We start from the raw sequence: 7,067 nt of genomic DNA on the forward strand, positions 1-7,067 counted from the left end.
GAATTTTTGAAAGTCCGACTTTTGCCCTTTTTTGCATGTTTACAGGGGTCATTCTTTTGCACCCTGATCCTAAAGGCTTCATCTGATTGCCTTAAAATTCTGTCTGTAGCATCTGAAGACCTGGGACAAACACTGGGGCTAAAATTTTTTGTTTCCGAAATACTATATGACGGGGGCGGGGCTTCAAAGTTTTCACTTAAGATTTCCTTCGCCGCAATGGACAAAATGCTTAATAACTCTCCTGCACATGCTGCTAAAAATCCAAAACTTCACATGTACATAAAGAGTCTGTACCTGAAGACATCTATATGTTTATATTCAGTTATACACCTTGCGCCAATCAATATCATTTTTTACATTTTGACGTACTGCATGGTGCCCTTTTAACGAATCCGATTGAAAATTGGCTAGAAAAGACTCAAGACATTGATCTTACTCTATCCCTATTTTTATGACTTTCCTTCAAAGGGCGTGGCTATTACGGTGCCGCAGAGTCTGATTATTCTCCGTGGCAACAAAAGTTCCTGCAAAATGATTCAGATGATCCATCTTCTGGAAATCTTTCACATTTGAGGATATTCAGGCCCTGAAGACGGCTGCCAACTTATTTTTGATCGCAGTGGTAGCGCCACCAACTGGTTAAAACAAATACAAATTATTTTCGTTGATGTTTTTCTCCGGGCAGGTGAACAAAATCTACCTTATATTTGCTCGGATGAGTGTTTAGGCCTTGAGCATGTCACAATACAAAAGTCTTTCGCCTTCTTCAGAGTGTCACATGATGCTGTCTTGTGACCCGTCTTTATCAGCTGATGTTCCATGAGGGCGTGACTTACCTGTCACAAGAATGAAGGCAAGTCACGCCCCCCGCTGTCCGTTCACTCCGCCAAGATGCTGGTCCAGGTGGTAGAGAGGATGAAGGCTCCCTTGTCTCTGTTCATGGTTTTTATGCCTCGCTTGCAGATCTCAATGGCCTCTCTGATCCAGCGCTGTTGTTTGTTCTCTTCTGTGCGGATGACCCTGCCCTTCTCCCGGTCCATGATGTGGTTTTCCCTTTTGCAGTGGTCAGTGATTGCTGATTTGTAATGTTCATGTTGTGCTTGTTCTTTTACTGCTCTGATTTTTTTCATTTTTTTGACAGGTAAGTCACACCCTCATGAAACATCAGCTCAAGACACCATCATGCGACACTCTGAAGAAGGCGAAAGACTCGCCGAAACATGTCAGGTAAAAAATTAACCTAAAACATAATTGTCTGCTTTTAATGAATCAGTCAAATATCAATAATAAGAAGACAAAATGAACCTAATACAAATAAATGAATGCTTAATAACTCCCCTGCACATGCTCCTAAAAATCCAAACCTTCACCTGTAAATAAAACGTCCCGACCTGAAGACATCGTAATGTTATTATTTTGTTATACACACAGTGCCGCCAAGTGGAATCAAAAATTTGTTTTTATTTTAATTTTCACGTACTGCACGGTGCCCTTTTGACGAATCCGACTGAAAATTAGTCAGAAAAGACTCAAGACAATGATCTTACTCTCTGCCGAATTTTGTGACGTTTTGGCAAAAGGCGTGGCTATTAAGGTGCTGAAAAGTCCGATTGTACTCTGTGGCAACAAAAGCTCCGGCAACATGACTCAGATGATCCTATCTTCTCGAAGTTGTACACATTTGAGGATACTTCAGCCCTGAAGACATCTACCAACTTATTTTACATCGTAGTAGTAGCGCCACCAACTGGTAAAAGCTAATACAAGTTATTTTCTTGGATGTTTTTCTCCGTGCAACTCAACAAGGTCGCCCTCATATATGCTCGGATGACTGTTTCGGCCATGAGGATGTCACAATACGAAATTCGTCCTTTTTCGTGAAAAGTTGTGGGAGTGGCATTGCACTGTTCGGCAATAAAACAAAGCTGATTATGAGGTTCTAAATATGAACGACAACTCGTAAAACTTTACACACACATCAGGCCGAGCAAATTTATCAATATTTTATACGTTAGTTGTGCAGCTTTTTTGAAATGGCTCGCCATGGCCCTCGAGAAATGTTAAAAAAAGCAGCTCTGGTTGAGTGTTTCACCTCGCTTTTTGTAAATTTTATGGAGTACAGTGAACCCTCGGTTATCGCGGTTAATGGGGACCGAGACCACCCGCGAAAACTGAAAATCCGCGAAGTAGCGGCGCACCTTCAAAAATGCTTAAAAAAAATATACAATATATATATATATATATATATATATATATATATATATATATATATATATATACGGGGAGAGAGAGAGTGAAATTCATGTTATAACAAAAAAACCAAATTATTATTAAAACGTATTATTTTTTTATTCCCCAGCCATTCTTTTAGTATTTATTTAATTACTCCGACTTTTACCTGCTGGTACGCCGTCCGGTGTGCCCTGTGAAATGAAAGGTGGCATTCTTTATTTATTTATTCATTTATTCATTCATAACTGACAGCCTCGCGCTCCGCTCGTGCCCGGGTAGAAGAGGTGCTCCAATTTGGCTTAACTGTGACACACGCCCGCCCTCCTCCCCCGGAGCTTCCATTCGGTTAAACTTAGGGGCCGCTTGGCACCGCCCGTGCCCGGGGAAGGTGCTCCTCTTCGGCTTACTGTGACGCGAGCATGCCCTCCTCCTCCGGAGCTTCCATTCGGTTAAACTTAGGGGCCGCTTGGAACCGCCCGTGCCCGGGGAAGGTGCTCCTCTACGGCTTAACTGCCACGCACGCCGGCCGGAGCTCTGGTACGGTCCGAACCGCGCGAAACGTCGCCACCGATCGTGTCCGGGGGAACGTGCTCTTCTTCGTCCACTCTCCTCTTCGCCCACGCTCTTCTTCGGCGCACGCCGGCCGTCTAACCGCTCCAGCGCCCCGTCGTGCCGCTCGGCGAAACTACAATGACCCCCGAATATTTTTTAGACCCGCGAAGCACTGAACCCGCGAAAGGTGAACCGCGAAGTAGCGAGGGTTCACTGTATGTATAAGACCAAGACCTACAAAAAAGTCTCTTGGAGCAATGAGCTAGGTTTTACAGGAAGTCGGCCATTTTGAATTTACTTAAAAGGGGGCGGGTCACCACAATGGACTTTGTGTAGAAATTATTATTGGGGCCCGAGCAGCGACCGCGGCGAGGTCCCTATTGTTTTTGTAGAAATTATTATTATTATTATTTTTCCGATTGTTCGATCGCATTTTTGACCCCCGAAACATGCACAAAAACTCACCAAACTTGGCAGTCTCATCGGGCATGGCGAAAAATTTGATATTTTAACGTCTAATATGAACAGGAAGTGAGTTATGAATTTTTGAAAGTCCGACTTTTGCCCTTTTTTGCATGTTTACAGGGGTCATTCTTTTGCACCCTGATCCTAAAGGCTTCATCTGATTGCCTTAAAATTCTGTCTGTAGCATCTGAAGACCTGGGACAAACACTGGGGCTAAAATTTTTTGTTTCCGAAATACTATATGACGGGGGCGGGGCTTCAAAGTTTTCACTTAAGATTTCCTTCGCCGCAATGGAAAAAATGCTTAATAACTCTCCTGCACATGCTGCTAAAAATCCAAAACTTCACATGTACATAAAGAGTCTGTACCTGAAGACATCTATATGTTTATATTCAGTTATACACCTTGCGCCAATCAATATCATTTTTTACATTTTGACGTACTGCATGGTGCCCTTTTAACGAATCCGATTGAAAATTGGCTAGAAAAGACTCAAGACATTGATCTTACTCTATCCCTATTTTTATGACTTTCCTTCAAAGGGCGTGGCTATTACGGTGCCGCAGAGTCTGATTATTCTCCGTGGCAACAAAAGTTCCTGCAAAATGATTCAGATGATCCATCTTCTGGAAATCTTTCACATTTGAGGATATTCAGGCCCTGAAGACGGCTGCCAACTTATTTTTGATCGCAGTGGTAGCGCCACCAACTGGTTAAAACAAATACAAATTATTTTCGTTGATGTTTTTCTCCGGGCAGGTGAACAAAATCTACCTTATATTTGCTCGGATGAGTGTTTAGGCCTTGAGCATGTCACAATACAAAAGTCTTTCGCCTTCTTCAGAGTGTCACATGATGCTGTCTTGTGACCCGTCTTTATCAGCTGATGTTCCATGAGGGCGTGACTTACCTGTCACAAGAATGAAGGCAAGTCACGCCCCCCGCTGTCCGTTCACTCCGCCAAGATGCTGGTCCAGGTGGTAGAGAGGATGAAGGCTCCCTTGTCTCTGTTCATGGTTTTTATGCCTCGCTTGCAGATCTCAATGGCCTCTCTGATCCAGCGCTGTTGTTTGTTCTCTTCGGTGCGGATGACCCTGCCCTTCTCCCGGTCCATGATGTGGTTTTCCCTTTTGCAGTGGTCAGTGATTGCTGATTTGTAATGTTCATGTTGTGCTTGTTCTTTGACTGCTCTGATTTTTCATTTTTTTGACAGGTAAGTCACACCCTCATGGAACATCAGCTGATAAAGACGGGTCTCAAGACACCATCATGCGACACTCTGAAGAAGGCGAAAGACTCGCCGAAACATGTCAGGTAAAAAATTAACCTAAAACATAATTGTCTGCTTTTAATGAATCAGTCAAATATCAATAATAAGAAGACAAAATGAACCTAATACAAATAAATGAATGCTTAATAACTCCCCTGCACATGCTCCTAAAAATCCAAACCTTCACCTGTAAATAAAACGTCCCGACCTGAAGACATCTTAATGTTATTATTTTGTTATACACACAGTGCCGCCAAGTGGAATCAAAAATTTGTTTTTATTTTAATTTTCACGTACTGCACGGTGCCCTTTTGACAAATCCGACTGAAAATTAGTCAGAAAAGACTCAAGACAATGATCTTACTCTCTGCCGAATTTTGTGACGTTTTGGCAAAAGGCGTGGCTATTAAGGTGCTGAAAAGTCCGATTGTACTCTGTGGCAACAAAAGCTCCGGCAACATGACTCAGATGATCCTATCTTCTCGAAGTTGTACACATTTGAGGATACTTCAGCCCTGAAGACATCTACCAACTTATTTTACATCGTAGTAGTAGCGCCACCAACTGGTAAAAGCTAATACAAGTTATTTTCTTGGATGTTTTTCTCCGTGCAACTCAACAAGGTCGCCCTCATATATGCTCGGATGACTGTTTCGGCCATGAGGATGTCACAATACGAAATTCGTGATTTTTCGTGAAAAGTTGTGGGAGTGGCATTGCACTGTTCGGCAATAAAACAAAGCTGATTATGAGGTTCTAAATATGAACGAAAACTCGTAAAACTTTACACACACATCAGGCCGAGCAAATTTATCAATATTTTATACGTTAGTTGTGCAGCTTTTTTGAAATGGCTCGCCATGGCCCTCGAGAAATGTTAAAAAAAAGCAGCTCTGGTTGAATGTTTCACCTCGCTTTTTGTAAATTTTATGGAGTACAGTGAACCCTCGGTTATCGCGGTTAATGGGGACCGAGACCATCCGCGAAAACTGAAAATCCGCGAAGTAGCGGCGCACCTTCAAAAATGCTTAAAAAAAATATACAATATATATAATAAATATATAAATATATATATATATATATATATACGGGGAGAGAGAGAGTGAAATTCATGTTATAACAAAAAAAACAAATTATTATTAAAACGTATTATTTTTTTATTCCCCAGCCATTCTTTTTGTATTTATTTAATTACTCCGACTTTTACCTGCTGGTACGCCGTCCGGTGTGCCCTGTGAAATGAAAGGTGGCATTCTTTATTTATTTATTCATTTATTCATTCATAACTGACAGCCTCGCGCTCCGCTCGTGCCCGGGCAGAAGAGGTGCTCCAATTTGGCTTAACTGTGACACACGCCCGTCCTCCTCCCCCGGAGCTTCCATTCGGTTAAACTTAGGGGCCGCTTGGCACCGCCCGTGCCCGGGGAAGGTGCTCCTCTTCGGCTTACTGTGACGCGAGCATGCCCTCCTCCTCCGGAGCTTCCATTCGGTTAAACTTAGGGGCCGCTTGGAACCGCCCGTGCCCGGGGAAGGTGCTCCTCTTCGGCTTACTGTGACGCGAGCATGCCCTCCTCCTCCGGAGCTTCCATTCGGTTAAACTTAGGGGCCGCTTGGCACCGCCCGTGCCCGGGGAAGGTGCTCCTCTACGGCTTAACTGCCACGCACGCTGGCCGGAGCTCTGGTACGGTCCGAACCGCGCGAAACGTCGCCACCGATCGTGTCCGGGGGAACGTGCTCTTCTTCGTCCACTCTCCTCTTCGCCCACGCTCTTCTTCGGCGCACGCCGGCCGTCTAACCGCTCCAGCGCCCCGTCGTGCCGCTCGGCGAAACTACAATGCCCCCGAATATTTTTTAGACCCGCGAAGCACTGAACCCGCGAAAGGTGAACCGCGAAGTAGCGAGGGTTCACTGTATGTATAAGACCAAGACCTACAAAAAAGTCTCTTGGAGCAATGAGCTAGGTTTTACAGGAAGTCGGCCATTTTGAATTTACTTAAAAGGGGGCGGGTCACCACAATGGACTTTGTGTAGAAATTATTATTGGGGCCCGAGCAGCGACCGCGGCCAGGTCCCTATTGTTTTTGTAGAAAACATTATTACTTTTATTATTATTATTATTATTATTATTAGGGCCTGAGCAGCGACCGCTGCGAAGTCCCTATTGTTTTTGTAGAAATTATTATTATTATTATTTTTCCGATTGTTCGATCGCATTTTTGACCCCCGAAACATGCACAAAAACTCACCAAACTTGGCAGTCTCATCGGGCATGGCGAAAAATTTGATATTTTAACGTCTAATATGAACAGGAAGTGAGTTATGAATTTTTGAAAGTCCGACTTTTGCCCTTTTTTGCATGTTTACAGGGGTCATTCTTTTGCACCCTGATCCTAAAGGCTTCATCTGATTGCCTTAAAATTCTGTCTGTAGCATCTGAAGACCTGGGACAAACACTGGGGCTAAAATTTTTTGTTTCCGAAATACTATATGACGGGGGCGGGGCTTCAAAGTTTTCACTTAAGATTTCCTTCGCCGCAATGGACAAAA

General features: G+C 43.6%; 1 long non-coding RNA gene across 1 annotated transcript; it reads left to right on the plus strand.

Moving 5' to 3' along the window:
• The first annotated feature begins 960 nt into the window (after positions 1 to 960).
• Positions 961 to 4,385, plus strand: LOC148314491 (uncharacterized). Its single transcript, XR_015841725.1, has 3 exons — positions 961 to 1,064; positions 1,142 to 1,227; positions 4,288 to 4,385. It is a non-coding gene; the product is annotated as an uncharacterized LOC148314491 (long non-coding RNA).
• Positions 4,386 to 7,067: the final 2,682 nt, after the last annotated feature.

This window comes from Idiotropiscis lumnitzeri, unplaced genomic scaffold (genome assembly GCF_059441095.1).
Source record: "Idiotropiscis lumnitzeri isolate Australia: NSW breed Sydney's pygmy pipehorse unplaced genomic scaffold, RoL_Ilum_1.0 HiC_scaffold_280, whole genome shotgun sequence".
NCBI classification, from domain to species: Eukaryota; Metazoa; Chordata; class Actinopteri; order Syngnathiformes; family Syngnathidae; genus Idiotropiscis; species Idiotropiscis lumnitzeri.